The 21,830-nt window shown below is 34.2% G+C and overlaps 1 long non-coding RNA gene across 4 annotated transcripts in view; it reads left to right on the plus strand.

Annotated features, from left to right (window-relative positions):
* LOC117980040 (uncharacterized) overlaps positions 1 to 21,310 on the plus strand; it is a 118,124-nt gene extending 96,814 nt beyond the window's left edge. For 3 of the 4 annotated variants that reach the window (XR_010112012.1, XR_004671167.3, XR_004671168.3), the window contains 2 exons: positions 6,999 to 7,115; positions 15,447 to 21,310. This is a non-coding gene — a long non-coding RNA (uncharacterized LOC117980040). The remainder of the gene's footprint in view (positions 1 to 6,998; positions 7,116 to 15,446) is intronic. The other variant, XR_008625218.2, reaches the window with a different exon arrangement.
* Positions 21,311 to 21,830: the final 520 nt, after the last annotated feature.

Consider the following 21,830-nt stretch of genomic DNA (forward strand, 5'->3'; position numbering starts at 1 on the left):
CAGTGTTGTATCAGAGAAGGCTTTCCTGCTGGAAAACAGAGCACTGTGAATGGGGAGACAACAGTATTGTGAGCAGATAGAATTAACATTGGAGCGAAAAACAAGGTCTGACTTAGATTCACGAATACTCCACAAAAGAATACCATTTTCCTCTACCTGCAGATTTTCTTCTGGAAACAAAAGCAAGGTTTATTTCCAATATTTTACTCCAAACATTCAAACAAACAACGTATAAGCAGCATGCCCACAGAGGAACACGTGTTGTTCTGTTTTGTTTTTAACCTATTGGGTTTTTTAATTACAAATACATTTTACAAAAAAAACTGCAATTTTCCAAACTATTAAATTGGGATTTTTCTCTAGTATTTCACTCTGTTGGTTTTACCATTAATTCCTCTGAGTGAGTCCTTTCTAGGCTCTTCTCAGCCCGTGGCAAGTAGGAGTACTCAAACATGAAATCAATCAGACTTTTAGAAATACGTTCCTGAGGAAATCCATTTGCTATTTCTATTTTTTTCTGGCAGGAAGGCATTGTTTTCTCTCAGGCTGCTGGATGCTGTCTAAGTGTTCCAGATAATCTTTTCATTTTACAATCTGTTAAATGTATTAAAGAATAAACTCACAACTTAAGGGTTATTGCAAAGTTGAAGAGATGACAACACAACATACTAAGTGGTTAAAGGTTCATTTGAAATTCAGGATGAATGGAAGTACACTAAATTCACAGTGATTATCCATATATCTTCCATTCAGCCCAGAAGTGCCTAGAGTCTCTGTTAAAAAAAATAGGCTATGGTTCAGGAACAATATCTGTTTTAAGCCAATGACAACTAAACTCCTCAAACTAAAATTTAAAATTTGCCATTTCAACATTACCAGCATAATTCACAGTATCAAGTCAGTATACAGAATCTCATGGCTTGAAGGTAGGTTGAGAAAGCATAGAACACCTCTTAGTGCCCAGTTATGGTTTCTTCTGTCGTCATAAAATGCAAAGTACATATATGCAAAGATTGATGTGTTAGTTTCTTCTTTTGCTCAGTTCAAAAACTAGGGGCCACCCTCCTCAATCCTCAAATACAATGAAGCCAATAAATGTGAATTCACCATTATGAACACGAATATTAAAACATTACTTAGAAATACAAATAATTGATGTTTAAAGACTTTTTCAAGATATATGGGTATAAATTCAGCATAAGAAAGTAATAACTTAATAATTTAAATAATGGTTAACAAATAACATCGGAGTCAGTCTGCTCTGCCTCTCACAGACATGGGATATTTGGAAGTTTCCAAAACATTCTAAGTCTTGATTTCTACATCAGTAAAATGATATCCATTTTATTGGTGTCACAGTGTTAAAATTAAATTTTAAAATTAAAATTATTTTCACATACACAGTCTCATATAAAATAGAAATGTAAGACCAGGTACAGTGGCTCACGCCTGTAATCCCAACAACTGTGAAGGCTAAGGTGGGACACGATCACTTGAGGCCATGATTTTGAGACCAGCCTGGGCAACATAGTGAGACTCTGTCTCTATAAAAAATAAAAATATTACTGGACATGGTGAGGCATTCCTGTAGGCACAGCTTCTCAGGAGGCTGAAGTGAGAGGATCGCTTGAGTCCAGGAGTTCAAGACTACAGTGAGCTAGGAGGACATCACTGCACTCCAGCCTGGGTGAGAAAGCAAGAATCTATCTTTACATAAAATAAAACTATATATATATATATGTACACAAATATATATAAATATATACACACAGATATATATATGCATATCTCATATGTAAATGCAAGTATATATTATGCATACACACATATCTTTTGCAGATTTAAAGCTTTATACAAATTTAACTCTGAATTTTTCCAACACCGCTAGATAATTCATACATGGTGATGTCTTCTAGTTTAGGCAACAGGCTTTCTAAACAAAGTGCCATTATAACCAGACATGCATGACAGTGTCATAGTGTAACTAAATGTGTCTTATAGATAGATATACCTCAAGTATATAGCAATTATCCTCTGAATAATAAACACACATTTATTTTAAGAATTATTGAATTTATAGTAATTTTATTTCCTTGTTAGCAACATGAGAAAACACTTTTCTAAAAAAGTCAATTCTAAATACAATTCCTTCTATTTGAAAAGAAAATCTTTTTTTTATCTGGGTAACTTACCTTAAAAAGATAAAAATTTGGTTCTTATTAGAATGCACGGTAAGTTAAAAGCTAAATTTAACATTTTATGGCAAATCGCAGAGCTCAGATAACCGTTTTAAATAGGTATGCACTGTTCAGCAACCTCCTTAGGGTCAGTGTTCATCAGTTTTTTTCTTTATATCTTCATGTCTTTCCTGGAGCTTCATATATATCAAGGCACTCATATTTGTTGAAGTGGATTGATGTGAGCTCAATTCTTAAAAGAGGAAAACAATTGTCCTCACCTGAGAAAAGTCTTGATACCTCATTTGTAAATAATAATGCACTATACCTGCTTATTTATCATCCACCACTCCTCTCCTGACAGATTGAGTACAGAAACCATGCTTCTCTCTTTTTTTTTTTTTTTTTGAGACAGAGTCTGGCGGTGTCGCCCAGGCTAGAGTGCAGTGGTGCTATCTCAGCTCACTGCAACCTCCGCCTCCTGGGTTCAAGCTGTTCTCCTGCCTCAACCTCCCGAGTACCTGAGACTACAGGCACCCGCCACCACGCCCAGCTAATTTTGTGTGTGTGTGTGTGTGTGTGTGTGTGTGTGTGTGTGTGTGTGTGTGTGTTTTTAGTAGAGACAGTGTTTCACCATATTGGCCAGGCTGGTCTCAGAATCCTGATCTTGTGATCTGCCCGCCTATGCCTCCCAAAGTGCTGGGATTACAGGTGTGAGCCACTGTGCCAGGCCAACCATGCTTCTTTTATCTGCCAATATGACATTAGGAGCTAGGATGACAAAACTGTATTGTTTATGAATAAATGAGCTTACAGTTCACTTTTAATTGGTTGACATATACCAAACGACATTTTACTTTATTCTTTGGAACTAAAAATTTGTCAACTTTAATCAGTGTTTTTCAAGGAGAGAAAAACTGGCTCCAGGCATTAGATTTTTCTATAGGAATGCAGTGTGTGGTATCCTAATGTTATTCTTGATTTGCTAAGCTCTTTGAAATTTGAGTGCCTTTATAAAGTAAAAATTGAATTTGGCTTATAAATGTGAAGCTACAACTAAAATTCCTAAGAAATGAAACAGGCTCTCATTTTGTATGTTACAAATGAATATGATATGCTTTTAATACCAAGACATGCTTTTTTTTTAGAAACAAATGAATATAATATATTATACTGTCGTTGAAAACAAAAGGAAAAGGTCAGTGGGTATAATCAACAAGTTTTCTATAAAGAAAGTTTCTGTTAGCATTACAGGAAAAATAGGAACTAGAAATAAAAGTAGAGGTGGAAAATTGCTTTTGGAAAATTAGAGAGAAGTAAAAGCAATTTAAATAATTAAATCAGTCTCAGGAGCAGAATTTCTGTCTTGTTCTTACTGATCAAGGAAAATGTGGCTCTCATATGCAGAGGGTACTGAGTGTCTAGAACAATGTTTGGCCGGAGTGGGCACTCGAGGTCCCCTTCTTTCCTCAGTGGATCAAATCAAACCTGCTCTACTTGTTTTTTGTTTGTTTGTTTGTTTGTTTTTTGAGACGGAGTCTCGCTCTGTCACCCAGGCTGGAGTGCAGTGGCGCCATCTCCGCTCACTGCAAGCTCTGCCTCCCGGGTTCAGCCATTCTCCTGCCTCAGCCTCCCGAGTAGCTGGGGAATACAGGTGCCCGCCACCACGCCAGGCTAATTTTTTGTATTTCCAGTAGAGACGGGGTCTACTTGTTTTTAACATTTCCCCACACTGTGGCCAAACCTTCTCATTCCATCTCCCCTAAGAGGAAGCTTTCATCATCTCATCTTCTCACTAATCGTGTGTCATTCTAATTCTACGGCTATGTTCCTCTTTTCCAGCTCCTCTAATGGCCTGGCTTCACAACAATTAAGTTATGGAATCTAGAAGTATTCTACCAGGATAGAAATCCAAGTGTAGTTAGATTGGATACATTCAAATGGCATGTCTGGTTAATTATGTCTAGATATAATTCTCCAAGCTGTGAGGCTAATTTTGTCAGTTTTACATAACATTAGTAGAATATGCATTGATGGTGCAGTGATGATTTTATGTATATATATGCTCATTTCTCTTTAAGATTTATATTGTTAGGGAAAATACTCATAATTTTTGTTCTTATGTATAACACTTATTCATTTCTTTAATAAATATTCACTGAGTTTCTATTACATTCCAGACACTGTTTCAGGCACTGGAGATTCAGAAGCACAAGAAAGGGAGTTCCAGACATTATATAGATAGGAAACACAAAATGAATGTTCATAAATCAGAATTGTAAGCACATGTTACCAACATTTGTATGAGTATAATTTAAACGAATGTGCCAGTATAATTCACAAACTTCTCAGAAAAAATATGTCTCAAAATGAGGTTGATTTGTAACAAAATATAAATATAGATTCTATATAACATTAAAATCTTTGACCAACTTCTTTATACATGTGAACAGATTGATCTTTTTTTGATATTCCGGTTATTGAAGACAATTAAAAATGATAGCTCTGTCATTGTGTTTGGTTGCATAGTTTCATTACTAGTTTCATTTTTCAATTCACAGTTCATGTTCAGAAATATTTAATCTACTTGTCTAATTTGTAAAAGACAAGTAACTAAGACAAAATAATTGATAAATCCACTAACTTTGGCACAAAGAAACTGTGACATGTCAAATGCTGATGAAAACAAACGAGAGAGGTAAGCCACGGACAATCATAATTGTGCTCTGTTCACAGCTGGGTCACCAGAAGCAAAAGCCACTGTATGGACATGGTCAGCTGACAATGAGCTATATATAGGGCACATTTCTATCTGTGAATGAAATGTTAGTGAAACCTAATTCCTCTCTTATTCTTATGGGAAAATTAAGTATAAGCAACAGTTCTATTGTCTCTTTGTGTGCCCCATCAAAGCATTACCCTATGTTAGAGACCACTATTCCAGACCAGAAAATTATTTATGGTTTTATCATTATTAATAGATTATAGTTGTCTTGACAAGATCTCTGTAGGAGTTTCTGCCTGCAATCCAGATAGCTGCCAACGAAAGATATGGTATACTGCATGGTTACACAAACCTTGTTTTATTGTTGATATCGTAAACCCTCAGAATTTAAATGTCAAACATTTTCTAGTAAAATAAACCTATTTTTAAATATGTAATATAAAACACATAAAGTTTTTGGTAGTGAAAATATAGTTCAAAAGTGAACTGACGTCTGATTCCAGGTCTACCCTTATTTCTTTGAACTTAAATCTTTGTGCCATCATGTGATCAATGTCATAGAATGTTAAATTACTGAAATTAAATAGTTAAATTTTAAACTGTCCTCATGATGCCATAATTTAAAAAGAAAGATAAATAAGCAAAAATAATTTTCTAATATAGTCACTGGACTTATCTACTAAAATCCATCTACTCTAGGTAATTACTTGAGATAGCAATTCATATATGAATATTATTTATATGATCATATATTTATTTCTCTCTCACTGTGTAGATAATACATTACATATAAATAATATAATGTCTTAAATTACTTTGAATTACAAGTTAAGGTATTCTATATGGAATAAACAGCTGTTTTAAATATTCAATAATGTAATTATGTAAAATTATTCACAATTACCCTTTCATATTTTGAAAAATGTCAATTTTCAATGAAATATATAAGTATATATGTATATATATAGTGTTTTATAAACTCAATTTTAAAAGTTGTATAAAATATGCAAAAGAAATAGGCAATGATTTTAGTGTTACTTCTATATGATGTTATTAAGGTTGACTTTTTCTACATCTCCATTTTATTCTATACTTTCAAAATTTACTAAATGAATATGGGTTACTTGGATCACACAAAAGCAAACAGGGAAAGAAAAATTAGCCAATGTGGCTATAGAGTAGAGACAAACATTTATCTAACCAAGTTTTATTTAGGTATAGAATTTCTTCCTACTTAATTCAAAAACTAACTGCAACTTTATTTAAGACATGCAATTTGTCAGATGTTTCATTTAGTGCTACATAAAATTGATTTTCTGAAGTAAATACTCACAACAATCATTTTTCTTTGTAGTGCATAACTTTCATACCAATTCATGTTTATAAAGGCAAAGTTTAAAATTTGAATGACGTTTGAGGTTAGGCAGGCTTTATAAATGTACGAAGAAGCTGATTTAACACAAAAGGGAATGGTTGGGGACACTGTAAAACTGGAGAGTGCATGACCTGCCTAAGAACAGTCTCTTAAAATTGTCAATACTTTACTAGCTGAAGGAAACCTGTCCACAGGCGGAGTTCAGATCATAGGATAAAATTTGCAATCAGTAATTACAAACTCAACTTTATTCTTAACAAGACATAATGGAAATAAACATGAAAACTGGAGGTGAATTTCACCATTATCATGGTGAAAAATTATGCAAAATGATTAAGTAAATAACAAATATAAAGAAATGTATTAATGGTCACAAGCAGGAATCTCATGTACACATATATAGAATTTATTTATATAAACTTTAATTGCAGCATTAAATATGAATGAAAATATAAATTAAGAATTACAATTTGCTCAAGCTTGATAAGGATGCTTTCCAGAGTTATGTGACCATTGAACCAAGAAAGATTTTTATAGCCTCAATTGGCTGCAGGCATTAGGTCCCTTTAATGTGACATTAATCTCACTTGGTTTCTACACTAGCCCTGACGAGGTAAGAAATCTATCTAGAGGCTGCAACTTGCCACTTTCTAGAATTGTTTTGTGAAATTCGTGCTCCTTTCCTTCAATCTCTGCAAGTTTGATCAAGATTCCTGTTTAGATCCACAGTTATCCACTGTCTTGATGGCTGAAATGTTGACCACTTGGCTGTACCTCTGGTATCCAAACTATTCTTCCCAACCTCAACTTTGAATACTGGATGGTCTTCTCCACACACGTAAGTGCCAGCTAGCATTCTGCTCAAGGGGCCTAGCTTATTGCCATGATATCCTTTCTTTTCTCATTTGAACATTGTCCACTTTACATTCTTTTTTTTTTTTTTAAAGTAAGATCTTGCTCTGTCTTACAGGCTGGAGTGCAATGGTGCAATCATGGCTCACTGCAGCCTGCACCTCTAGGCTCGAGTGATCCTCCCACCTCAGCCTCTCAATTATCTGGGACCATAGGCACAGGCCACCTGAACCACCTAATTTTTATAGTCTTTGTAGAGATGGGTTTTGCCATGTTGCCCTGGCTGGTCTTGAACTCCTGTTCTCAAGTGATCCCCCCACCTTGGCCTCCTAAAGTGCTGGGATTACAAATGTGAGCCATGGTATCTGTCCTCACTTTATATTCTCTTACAGCTGAAATTCATTCACTGGATTGGGTCTCTTTCATCAACATTGGGTCAAATCAAACCTGAGTATGACAAACCTTTTGGGGTCCTAAATGTTTTACTCTTAGTTATGCTCTTAAGATACCAACCTTTAGGTAGATAGTGCTTTATATACAGTCCCAGAAAATTTTGGCATGCAATATTTCTTCTCTTATTCCATGTTTATGTACCGTCAATAATCCAGAAGTTTTAAATGAAAAGAAACTTTGAATTACACTATTACATGGAGTTATGTACCAGAAAGAAAGAATTGTTATTCCAACATTAATTATTATATCCACATTGTATATCCGTTCAAAAGTCAGCAGACTTGTTTATGGCAGAATTGCTTTTGACTATTTAAGATTCTGACATTTTTAGGAAGCTGAGAAAAGAGAAATCTTCCTTTTTCTGGTATCATTCGGAATTCAGTCAAAACACTGCAGACTGGAAATGACATATTTTGTTTCGACCCTTGAAAGTGAAAAGAAGGATAATCTCTGATGAAAACTGTTGTACTGCGAACATTGCCACAACATGAGCGGGAGACAGCATAGACAGAGGGCAGTGCAAATATGCCTTCTGGAATTATTAACAGGCAAAAAATCCTTAATAGACACAACATAAAAATTAGGGGCATTATTATGATCATGCATAGAATAATATAATTTGTAATTCATTTTTAAAGTAATAGAAAATTAAAGATACTCGTAGGAATAATAAATCTAGGGTATAGAAGTCACATAATTCCCACAATAAAACTGGCTTTGTTATTCTTCTAAAACCAGTGAGTGAACCAAATTCAAAATTGAGTATCTGTCAAAATGCATCAAGAAAAGTAGAAGCTGAGAAATTTACTTAAATATTGTTGTTTCTGTGTCAGACAAATTTCTTATCTGAGGATAGATCCCTGCTTTTGCAGCACTAATGTTCCAATACTGGAAAATAACCTAGATATTTTGAGGAGCATACAAGACCAGGGGCTTACAGCATAATGAACATGAGAGTTCAATTATAAAATGAATTCAGAGAAATAGATTCCTAATCAGAGAAGGTCTGAAACATAATGGGAAGAAATCAGGATTTCATTGTAAATGAAATCTTTAAAAAATGAAAAGCTTTTAATCATGACATAAATAATCTGTAAAAGATAATTCGGTTCAATCAACGAAGAATAGATGTAGGACAATAGCCACATGTTGAATTTTAGCTGAGTCCTCTGTTCCTACAAAACAGAAATGTTTAAGAAATTCTCCCACCTTTTAGTGTTCTGGGTAATGGCTTATTACAATGAAATGCCCTTTCCCTTAAGACTTTGATAAGACTCACAGGAAGTATCCTTATTTACCTGTGAAAAGGCCAGACACATGCCCTCGAAATTCCCTTTCCTTGCCCCTTAAATAATTAACTAAATCGCTTGTCCTTACTGATCAATCAGTTCAAAATACTTGCTAACCAAACTTTGTCTTTTGTTTTTGTTTTCCTTCCCCTAGACCTTTAAACCTTGACCCACCTTCAGCCTGAGCCAACATACAACATGCAACCCTTCCTGAAAATTGGCTGGCTTCAGAATAAAACATTCTCTGACTTACTATCCCACTGTTATGCCACTCTTTCCTCCGACTTCTCCACACACCATTCTTCCTAGCCTTGTTTACTCCTCCCCATAAAAGAGAAACCTCTTTTGCCTAACACTTCAGATGCTTGCAGAGCTCATAATCAGAGTGAACTTCCTATTTGAAATAGTCCTCTCCCCTAGGCAGGGCGCGGTGGCTCACGCCTGTAATCCCAGCACTTTGGGAGGCCGAGGCGGGCGGATCACGAGGTCAGGAGATCGAGACCACAGTGAAACCCCGTCTCTACTAAAAATACAAAAAATTAGCCGGGCGCGGTAGCGGGTGCCTGTAGTCCCAGCTACTCGGGAGGCTGAGGCAGGAGAATGGCGTGAACCTGGGAAGGGGAGCTTGCAGTGAGCTGAGATCGCACCACTGCACTCCATCCTGGGCGACAGAGCGAGACTACGTCTCAAAAAAAAAAAAAAAAAAAAAAAAAAGAAATAGTCCTCTCTCCTTTCCCCCATCATGCAATAATCCTTTTGAATAAATTCTCTCCTTTCCTAAGTCCCTATTTGTTTTTATTTGACAATGCACATGGATGAAAGCCTAGATGTAATTTAGGTTATTGATGTCATAAAAATGAGGTAAAATGATAGATTATATTTACATAACTTCAAAGAGCAAGCATAGTGATGATTTTACCAAGAAATGGAAGACTGCAAGAAAAACATGTTTGATGTTAAGAATAAATATCAAGATTTTATTTTGGTCAGTAAAATTTAAGATGTTTTTTAAACATCCTAGTAGGCAGTTGGAGTTTGATAGGAGTGATGAGAGCTGCGTGTTGAGAGTCATCAGCATAAAGGCTATATTTAAACAAAGTCACTAGAGGAGATAATCTATGAAGACAGTAAAAATGGAGAAGAAGAGAAAGAAAGTTTAGGACTGAGACTTAGAGTACACTAACACTTAGAGATCAAGCCTAGGTGTAAGAACTGACAAATGAAATCAGCTGATGCCTTGTGCTGGGGGAGGGAATCAAAGCATTAAAAAACTTATAGGAATCAGAAATGTATCAACAGTGTGATCCGAGAGAACAAAATAGGTGTCTTGAGGTTGTGCAACCACTCATTCTGCTTGCCACACAACAGCCAATAAATTGAGAGACAAGGAGTTAGAGCAAGGAAGGCAACTTTATTTCGGATAGCCGGCAAACCAATAACATGGTAGACTAATGTCCTAAAGAACCATATTAAGTCAGCACAGATTTCAGGCTCTTTTTATGTTGAGGAGGAGGGAAGATGAGGAGGTTGGGATCAAGAGGTTACTGATGACCGCAGACATCTGGATGCCAGCAAGGGTCCAAGGAGGTTTGGAATTTCTTTGCCCTTGGTCAGGTCACAATGCTTCTATAAGTTTTTAACAAAAAGTAGTCAGGTGTTTACATACTTCTCTTTTATTCACAGAGTTGGTTTCAGAAACTACATGATTGTTTTTGCAAATTATCTCAGTGCTCTAAAATTATCCTAGTCTACTTGTAGGAGGCCCCTTAAACAAAAATTGAGTTATCTATGTTAGTTCTTTGGCTGTTTCACTGTGGCACTTTTTCACACAAGATCTGGAACATTGAGTACCATACGCTTCAACAGATATAAATCCTTGTATGTTTGTCTATGTCATTGCATTTCTAGTATGTTTTATTAAATTTGTCATGATTACCATTAAAATTCCAACAAAGTAAATCAATTAAATATCAGAAGTGAGGGATTAGTAACCTGTTGATCATTACTACCAGTGTGGTACATCAATTTAACTTAAGCAAATTATTATTTGTTCTTACTATTCATTTCTTGAAGTAGAACAACATAGAACTTAACATTTCCAGTTGACTTCTTTCTTTGGTGAACATGTTAACAGAAAATGCAAATTTGTCTGTAGAAACTAGGAACACATCTGTCCTAGCCAGTCAGTGAGCAGAACTTGTCAACTCCAGGTGAGGATATATCCACTGAAGGAACTGCAAGTCACTATCAAAGGAACCGGAAAAATGCTTGCAAATATTTATATAACTTGTTTAAAAATAAATACTTATAACTTACTCCTGATTCTTCTCAGCGCTCAAATCCTCCCCTAAGAGTATTTAGATAAGTAGGAATTCACCCCTAAATCTTTCTGATCACACAGCACAATGATAACTCTGAGTACCAGTATAAACATATACATATTATTATTTTTGTAAGTTATATTAATAAAAACAGGAAACCTCGATTACATAGGTTCATCCATGTCACTTGGTTTTTTTAGTAGTTTGGATATTTATTCAGGGCAAATATAAAGAGGAATCAGTGGATTCCTTTTCCTCAACAGAAAATAGCATAACTGCATAGAAACAAAAATGCATGCCCCAAGGAGAACACAGAACTTTTTCTGTAGCAGTTTATGCTGTCAGCACATTCCAGATTGATTTGTAAATCTAATATGAAAGATTGAGTAAACAGTCTGTGTGTAATTTAATATCTCCAATTTTATATCCCATCTAAAACTAAGTTAAAATCGATTACAATGTAAGAAGTACATCTACAAAACAATTAATTTTTTTTGGCTTCTTCTGTCTTGAAAACCACTAAAACAATAAAGGAATTTTTAACTGTTATCTTCTACTTAGCCCTCATAGTGCCAAAATCTAGGTATCTTTATACTATTGTCTAAAGAAACATCAGACACATATTTATGAGAATGCCAAGAAGTTGAGTTTCAATGAATGCTACATATATAGCATTCAGTGAATGCTATATCTGTATCTGATACTTGAAATATTTATTAATAAAAATAATCATCAGGGCTGGGCATGGTGGCTCACGCCTTTGACCCCAGCATTTTGGGAGGCCGAGGCAGGCGGATCATGAAGTCAGGAGATTGAGACCATCCTGGCTAACATGGTGAAACCCCATCTCTACTAAAAATACAAAATATTAGCCAGGCGTGGTGGCAGGCGCCTGTAGTCCCAGCTACTCAGAGGGTGAGGCAGGAGAATGGCGTGAACCCGGGAGGTGGAGCGTGCAATGAGCCGAGATTGTGCCACTGCACTCCAGCCTGAATGACCCAAAGAGACTCCATCCCCCCCCAAAAAAAAACAAAAATCATCATCATCATCATCATCATCATCATTGGCACACCAGCTATAATACAAAGTTGTCTTTTGTTGCTTTATTTTGCCTCTTGAACTAATGCTTCACTCTTTTTCTACTTTTAACAAAGTCTGATAATGTAATTAATTTCAAAAGTACCAAGTTTTCAGTTGAACCATTAGATTCTCAGATAGCTTTAGATCTTAATTTCAAAACTGAAGTTTCTACTTTTCTACTCTAACTAGCATCACTATCGGCACTAAACACAACTTATGACTTTGAAAAAAGTTTGTTTGTTTGTTTTTTCGAAAACTATACCAAGAAGCCAAAAACCAGTTCAATGCTCCCAATCTATTTAAATTTCCATGTGTATAATACATGACAACACTAAAACTTCCAAACAAATCATAAAATTTGATAGCACTATTTTAAAATTCTTATTGTAATACATTTTACATTCTCAGTTTCTATTATTGCAGATTGACAACTCAAAACTATTTTGAATGTATTTTTCCCACCTGAAAACATTAAAAGTGACCTTCACTTCTATTTATACTCATATGAGAATACTAAAAAGAACGTGGATATTTATATATATATATAGTGTATGTATATGTGTGAATATACTTATATACATCACACACACAAAAACACAATATATAGCACATATGTAGCAATACAGCCATGAATATTTGTGTTCTATTTTATTTACAGCTGTAAGTTTCATTGAAGCACAATCAAAACCTCTATTTGACATGTAAAAACATATGAGTCTAATGATAAAACTCCTGAAAAAGTACCAAATATGAAGTTGATTACAAATAAATATGAGTGTCAGAGATTATAGGTATATTGTGCCTATATTTGAATGTCCTGTCTGTTATCTGACAACAATTTTTCAAATTTAATAGAATTGGAGGAATGTGTGGGTATAAGAAAAGCATGTAAATCTATTAGTCTCTGTAGCATTTTTTTAAATTTTCAAATTTCTTACTTTCTTCAGTAATTTGTTTCATTAACAGCATACTTTCATTTTAGCCTGTTTGTTCTTTCTTCTAATATTTCATCACCATATCTCTAATCAAGAGTAATAATGTTTACATACGGTTCAGACACTTTTACACTGAAAATTGGTAACGCCTTTAAATAAAACCTAGATATATCTTTAGAATTTCATGTACTTTTTTATGCAGTAGTATTTATTATACATGAACATGTTCAGTTTTCATGTAATTGGTATTTGCCTCCATGACCTTATGCTAAAGGGATTCTTTGAAACGTACACCCAGCTTAAATTTTGATAGATACTCACTATAGAAGACAGGTCTTCACCACAGAAATAAAAATTATAGTCAAATTAAATGTGGCATTTGTGATGTTCCTGCAGTTATTTTAAAGAGAAAGTAAGTGAACTAGCATTGAAGTGATCGATAGTGTATTTTACTTAAATAGCCCCAATGGTATCCTTTTATATCCAGGTGATTCACTGTATTTGGGATTGAAGAATTATAATGTAAGAAAATTCAAACAAACTTTGGCCTAGGGTAGCATAGCAACAGAAAGATATGTGCATGACCATTAGGGTTTTATGCTTTAATATTGAGGACATGTATGCCTGCAATATAAACACTTATTAATCTTTTTTATTTATGTAGAATGATAAATGTAACAAAAGTTATCCTGATATTGTGATGTGCTATGTAAAATGTGTATTCTTTGCTCAATCCAAGATTTGTTGTATCTGCTATTTTCAAGAACATGTGGAGACTCCAGGTAAAACATCCACTGCCTTCAGTAACAGGGGCTCAGCTTCATATGGCATACCTGCTACATTATATGTGTGTAGGAAGGAAAGGAGAAAGAGGTCCAAAATAAAAGAAACAAGTAGCAAATGAAGACCCAGAACATCAAGGGGGAAGTTTTTTGGATAATATTCAAATTTCAGCAATAGCATATGAGGGTCTTAGGGAATGGTAGCTCCAATTATATTGATTGTTACATGAATTGTTTTCATCCTTTTACCTTTTATCTCTCCTGCTTGGAGAGATAAGGGGATCTAGATAAACTGAAAAAAAGAAGTTAATAAACTTTTAGCATCTAAGTACTTCTATTATGTCAATTCACATTTAAAAAGTGTAAAACTGAAGACAGTGATTTTCCTACCTTCAGATGAAACATGAACTTTAGTGTCATAAATGGCAAACTCTAAGATAAGTATGGGGTAAGTAAAATGCCAAGTGGGGTGTGATAATTGCATGACAATAACAGCTACAGAATCAGATTTAGCACAAGGTCTGGAAAACATCTAGAAATGTATAGTTAAGTGGCAACTAGAAAGCAAATACAGTGTAAGACAGTATTTGAGTTTGCAAAGGTAGGCAACTCTTGTTCATGTAACATTTAATAGGGGCTTCATTAAAGATTTGACTAGTTCAGAATTAAGAGACTAGTTCATAATTAAGAGTCAGTTCTGTTTACACATTGGTGAGTTTCTAGCAGAACTGTGAAAAGAACTGACTGGGCAGATAATATGGTTTGAATCTGTGTTCCCACCCAAATCTCATGTAAAACCGTAACCCCCAATGTTGGAAGGAAGATCTGGAGAGAGGTGATTAGTTCATCAGGGTGGAGTTTTCATGAATGGTTCAGCACCATCCCCCCTTGGTACTCTATAGTGAGTGAGTTCTCATGAGGTCTGGTTGTTTAAAAGTGTGTGGCACCTCTTCACTCTTTTTCTTACTCCTTCTCCTGACATGTAAGACTCCTGCTCCCACTTTGCTTTCCACTATGAATAAAAGCTCCTTGAGGCCTCCCCAGAAGCAGATGCTGCCATACTTCCTGTACAGTCTGCAGAACTGTGAATCAGTCAAACCTCTTTTCTTTGTAAATTACCCAGTCTCAGGCATTTCTTTATAGCAATGTGAGAACCAACGAATACAGCAGAGAACAAAGGGATGAGCAGAGCTCACCAGTCATCTAGGGACAGCTGCTGTGCAGGAGAAAAGGTAGTGGTAGAAAAGGCTCAAGCCATGACCCCAGAGAACCATCATGTGGTGACATGAAGTAAGCAGGGAGTGGCAGCAGGAAAAACGGTTCCACCAAACGTGTCAGTGTGTGAGCCATGATCCTAAAGGACAGGGGTGAGAACTCTATGCCCTGGAAGGCAAATCTAGCTTGTGGCTTACTTTTGGATCGCCAAGAAACTAAGAATGGTCTGTATATTTTTAAAGGATTGTGAAGGAAGAGAGAAATGTGGAAGAGAAGAGGAAGCGGAAGAAAAGAAAAGGAATCAAGATCTTACATGACCTGAAAAGCCTAAAATATTTACCTTTATACAAATCTTTCCCTTTGTAGAAAAATTTTGACAATCCCTGCTCTAGAGAGAGGAAGAAAACTCCAAGGACCTACCAGGTTTCTGAAGGTAAACTACTGAGAAACAAAACCACTAATAAAATTCCTGCAAGAATAATGTATTTTTTGAGTTTATCACATGGAGTTTTTTTTTTAACCAAAGGATAATTGAGCCCACAAATAAAGACAAAATATCCACTAAAAATATATCATGTAGAAACCATTTTGAAAATTATGAAAAGAGTATTTAACTAGCCTAAATGTAGGTAGAACTATATGTCTGATAAAAAATAAAAAGCACATACTTAAAGCACACAACTTGCTAAGTTGTTGAAATTCTCAACACAATCAAGATTATATATTCATATACATATACAAATAAATATACATAAGATATATGTAACTACCTAATATAAAATAGACCAATGATATGTATAGACACTTCATCAAAGTTAAGATGCATATATATGTATATTTATATATATATCCATTACTAGTCTCTAAATATCCTCATGTCCTCTTGTAATCTTCGTTTCTCCTTTTCTTGTCCTCCTCTCCAATCTCACCCCATTTCCAGGCAACCAGTGATTATCTTTGTGTTACTATATTTTTTTCTCAAATTGTATATAATAAAATAAGTTAGTTATTTTGATATCCATTCATTTTTCATGCATGAATAGTTTATGCCTTTATATTGCATTGTACAGATGTACTAAAATTTTTTATGCATTCACTTGTTTTTGACTGTTATAAATAAAGCTGCTATGAATATTTATGTAGAAATCTTTATAGGTACATATGTATTCATTTCTTTTAGGTAAATACCTAAGAGTGGAATGACAGGTCACATAGTATATATCCACTTAATTTTTTACACAAATGCCCAACTATTTTCCTGAGTGTTTTTGGCATTTTGTATTTTCACCAGTAGTGTATGAGAGTTAACACATTTTTACATGTTTACCCACGCTTGGCATACTTTGTCTTTTTAAAATTTTAGACATTCTAAGAGGAGTAGTATCTCATTATTCAAAATTTTCATTTATTTAATGACTGAGCATCTTTTTACATGCTTAATTGATGTCTGTTTATCTTCTGTTATGAAATGTATATGCACATAATTCATTGATTTTATATTAGGTGGCTTTTTATTATTGAACTTTGGAAGTTATTTATATATTCTTGATACAAGTCATTTATTGGATAGGTGATTATGAGTATTTTCTCCCCTAGTGTGGTTTGTATTTTTATTATTTTATAAAATAATTATTTTTTAGACTATGGGAATAAGTGTCACCATGAGAATGTTTGAAAATTATGAATAAAATATTACTAAATATCTGCTTATGTATGTATCTATCTCTGTTCTTTGTCTGAAACATCCTGAATGTATTGAAATTGTTTGTGGAATGCCTTGATGGGGCTATCACCTTATCATATTTTTATTATCTTCCTGCAGCATGATTTTATATGAATATCTAAACTTTCTAATAGTTTCCTCATTTAAGTCACTCTTTAGAATGTGACATGATAAAAGAAATACCGTTAATCCCAAGCTGTAGTCTTTGGAGACAGGAAATAGTCACTTGGCTAAGAAAAAGTGTAAAGCAGTAATAGGTTGTGGCAGGGAAATCTATATCAGTGTGCCAACTAGCTCTCCAACTAGCTCTCTGGTGGGGTACTAGTATCAAGATGATATCCAATTGATTCAGCATCATTTTATATGTGCACTGCTGCTGGCTGGCAAGATGCATTTTGTAAAGTTCCTACATATTAGTTTTGCTTCCTGTGGCAATACTATTTATTTTAATCTGTTGTTGAGGTTGTAATGAAGGAAAACGTTTGCCGTCCCAAGGCCTACACGTAGGCATAGGGAATGACATTACTTATGCCTTTTCCCTAAATATTACATTACTGCCTCTCTAAGGTTATGCTATTTTTTAAATGAATTATTCCTCTAAAGGTGGATAGTTAGAATATAGTTGTAAATTTTCCACAGAAAGTAACAGCTTCAATATTAATCCAAAACCAACTTAAATTGATTGTTCTAAGTTCAAGGATACTAAAAGAAAAGGAAATTACCCAGGCTCTGTTGGAATTTCCCACAAATACATGCTTGTAAAAATGCCTTTGCAATATTGGAGGACACATAAGAAATTAATGTCTTGAAACTATTACAATTTTGTAAACTATAAATTTTTTTCAGAGACCTCTTCTGTATAATTACTTGAATAGCCTTAAACTACTAAAGCTATTAAGGTTTCACCATCATTCAATTTCTGGTTAATTTCCACTCTATGATGAAAAATAACTAAAGTTTAAAAAAAAGCCAGTCTATAATGTAAGATATTGCCTAATGTTAATCCACACAGTAAAGAATTATGAGATCTAATTATTGGACATGGCAATGAAGATTTACTACGACCTTCATTACCACTACTGCTTTTGAGGTGCTATGTTTTACCTACTATGAGAGATTATTTTGAGATGTGACATTTCTCTGTTAGTAACCATAAAAAAAAACTTATAATCATTGTATTCATAATTTGTTTTATTCATTTATTACTATGCAATTGCTGAAAATAATAATTTTGCCTTTCATTTTTCCAAATATATCATAGATTCATAGATGTCTAAGCTAGCCCAGGCCCCACTATTATGCCTACAACTGAAATCATCGCAATTACCCTATTGCATTGAAATTATCTAATTCTATGACTTGCTGCCTCCCAAGAATCTAAGCTTATGCAAGAGCAAAAACTGTTTATCTCCACCACTTAGAATGGTAATTAGATATGAAGGAAATAGCAAAACTTTGCAGAATTGAAGTAAATGTGTTTTGTGTATAGTTTGTCTATTTTACATACTAAATGAGCTGTATTTTATTTTCATGGAAAGCACACAATCTATGCCCAAGAAAGCAAACATATTTAGAATTTTAAAAGACAGACCAGTAATGAGCTTCTAAGAAGTTTAAAAGTAAACTTCTCTGGAGAACTTCTTTAGGATTTTCTTTAATGCATTCTTGGGTATATGTAAATGGATTATTGTATTTCATGGGTTTACATCTAGCGTGGCCAATAAACTGCTTAAGGGTAGCAATCTTATTCTTCATTCAATAATCTATATTCCTATACCTACAGTAACTCACTGTCATGCCTTTTCAAAATTGGACTAAAATACTCAAGTTAGATTTTCTTATTGATTTTGTTAATGTAAGTAAGTAATTCAACATGGTAATTATTAATTTAATGTATACTTTGTACCCAATACTGTACTCAGCCCTGGAGACACCATAGTGAAAACGACAGTCTTTCAATTTGGTGAATTTACAAACTAGAGGAAGAAAGACAATCATCAGGTGATTACAGTGTACTATCATAGCCACCATGATAGGTGAAAGTTCTATATCTATGAGAAAAACTAACCCTGTCTTACACTGCTTAAGGAAGACTTTCTCAAAGCTTTAATGAGTAACCTAGAACTAAAGGACACTGAGAGTTTTATAGGAAGAAGAAGCAGCATCTGAAAAGGCACAGAATTGAGAGGGGTGAGCATGGCATACTAAAAATATATAATAAAAATATAAAAATATTAAAAAATAAAAAATATAAAATAAAAAACTAAAAATATAGTTGTAGCATAAAGGCCAAGTGTGAGAAAAAAGTCAACATTTGTGTGCTGTGCTAAGATATTTATACTTTATTTGAAATTATAAAACAATTTTTAAGTTTTAAACAAGAGAAGGACACAATCAAATTCTTATTTGAGAAAATTCATTGGCTGTAGAACAGAAAATAAACGAAGAAACAAGTATCAGTTAATTCGGGGCACTGGTTCACATAATTCAGAAAAAAATGGTGAAATGAACTAGAGCAACTGCAATAAGAATAGATAAAAAGATACTACTATAAGAGATATTAATTTTTTTGTTCAGCAAGTGACCCTGGGACAACTGGATATCCACATGCAAAGAATGAAGTTTGCTGAACTTACACCATTGGCAAAATTTAACTCAAAGTGGATAAAGACCTAAATGTAAGAGCTAAAACTGAAGAACTCTTAGAAGAAAACGTAGATATAAATATTAGTGACCTTAGATCAGGCAACGATTTATTAGAAATAACACCAAAAACGCAATCAACAACAACAAAAAGATAAACTGGGTATCACCAAAATTAAAAATTTTGTATTTCAAAGGACACTATCAAGAAAATAAAGAGACAATCTACATAAATGAGGAAAATTTGCAAATCACATATCTGATAAGATAGTGTCAGGGTTTGAAGGGACTTGGGAGGCTAATCAAGGAAAAATATATGGCCATGAGGTGGCAATAGCACACACAACTATATTGGGCTATGCTGACTAAGAAGTGATGGTTCCTACACGGAAGTGGAAAAAGGCAAGGGAACTTCTGGTCACTAGGAAGGAAAACTCTAGGTTAGAGAGCTCCAAAAAGCAGCAACAGCTTGGTATTTTTATAGGGCCCGGCTTATCTATTGCTAGCAGACGTGAGGCAAGGTTTTATGGGATATGCAAAGCAGGCAGTCTCTAAATGGCTAAAAATCAGCTTGTTTGGGCAACTTAAAAAATAATTGATGTGCAAAACTTTTAAGTTTGGCACCAGTGAGCTTTTAAGTTAACAAATCTCAGCCTAAGTGAAGAAATAAACATCCTCAGGGCCAATAAAAAGAGGCCATCTTAGGCTGGTTTATGTAGCAGGTACTTGCCTCTGGAATATATAAAGAACTGTTACAACTCAATAATAAAAAGATGATTTTTTTAAATGGGCAAAGGATCTGAATAAAAATTATTACAAAGTAGATGTACAAATGACAAGCACAGCAAAATGTGTTCAACATCATTAGTCATTGTGCAAATGCAAATGAAAAACACAATGAGAAAACACTTCACAGTCACTATGATGACTATAATCTAAAAGATAAAAAATAGCAAGTGTTAGAAGGATGTGGAGAAATGAAAAACACTCATGCATTGCTGGTAGAAATGTAAAATGTTGCAGTTGCTTTGGAAAACTATCTGGCAGTATCTCAAATGGTTTGGCATAGAACTACTGTATGATTTCACAATTCCACTCCTAGGTATACACCCAAGAGAAATGAAACATATCTCCACCCAAAAACTTGTACATAAATGCTTTTGGCAACATTATTCATAATAGTCAAAAGGTAGAAGTAAACCAAATGTCTATAAGTCAATGAATGGATAAACAAGATGTGGTATATCTATACAATGATAAATTATTTGACCATAAAACAAGAATGAAGTACTGATATATGCTGCAATGTGAATGAATATTGAAAACATTTGAAGTGAAAGAAGCTAGTCACAAAGGGCCAATATTGTCTTATGCTATTTATAAGAAATGTCCAGAACTGAAAAATCAATAGAGAAAAAAACGTTGATTTGTGGTTATCTAGGGGTGTTGTGAAAGGAGGGGTTGGTAAGTGGCATTTCAGTATTATGAGGTTTATTTTTGGGGTAATAAAAGTGTTTAAATTGATCGTGGTGATGGATACACAACTGTGAATATGATAAAAGTGATTATAAACTCTAAGTGGGTAAATTTTATGGTATGTTCATTCTATCTTAATAAAGCCATTAAAATGAAATAAAAAGTGATTCTCTGAAAAAGATGTATGCATGGAAATATGGATAGGAAGATAAAACAGGGTTCAAGATATATTACAGTCAAGTTTCATGGCAGTTGGTAATGCCATTCACTGAAATAAATAACACAGGAAAAGAAAAGGGATTTTTTTTCAATAAAATAAATTTGATGGACTAAATTTGAGACAACTTTGAAGCACCAAAATTGAGATGACCAATAAGCAGTTATTTATGTAGGCCCTGGGAAGAGGAGAAAAATATTGAATATAGATAGTTATTAGAGGACTGTCATTATACAGAAGTCCTGGTGCAGTATGAAATCCCTAAGCATGAATATGTCAATGAAAAGGCCAGTAAAAGAATTGCAAAAAAATTCTAGTAGCATGAGCAGGGATGGCCAGGTGGTGTCTTTGCAAAGCCAAGCCTTTAGTAAAGCAATAAGAACAGAAAGTTCTTCCATCCTGTATTGCTTATGATTCTAGGAAGAGTATGTCCCCAGGTGAGAAAACAGGGTATCCATTTGATTAAATAGTCTTAACCTGAAGGATCCTCTTTTATCTCATTTATCTAAAGATTTCATAAATTATTTGCACAAATGATCAGAAGCAAATGTAATTTAGCTGATAGTT

Source organism: Pan paniscus, chromosome 3 (genome assembly GCF_029289425.2).
Source record: "Pan paniscus chromosome 3, NHGRI_mPanPan1-v2.0_pri, whole genome shotgun sequence".
Taxonomy (NCBI): Eukaryota; Metazoa; Chordata; class Mammalia; order Primates; family Hominidae; genus Pan; species Pan paniscus.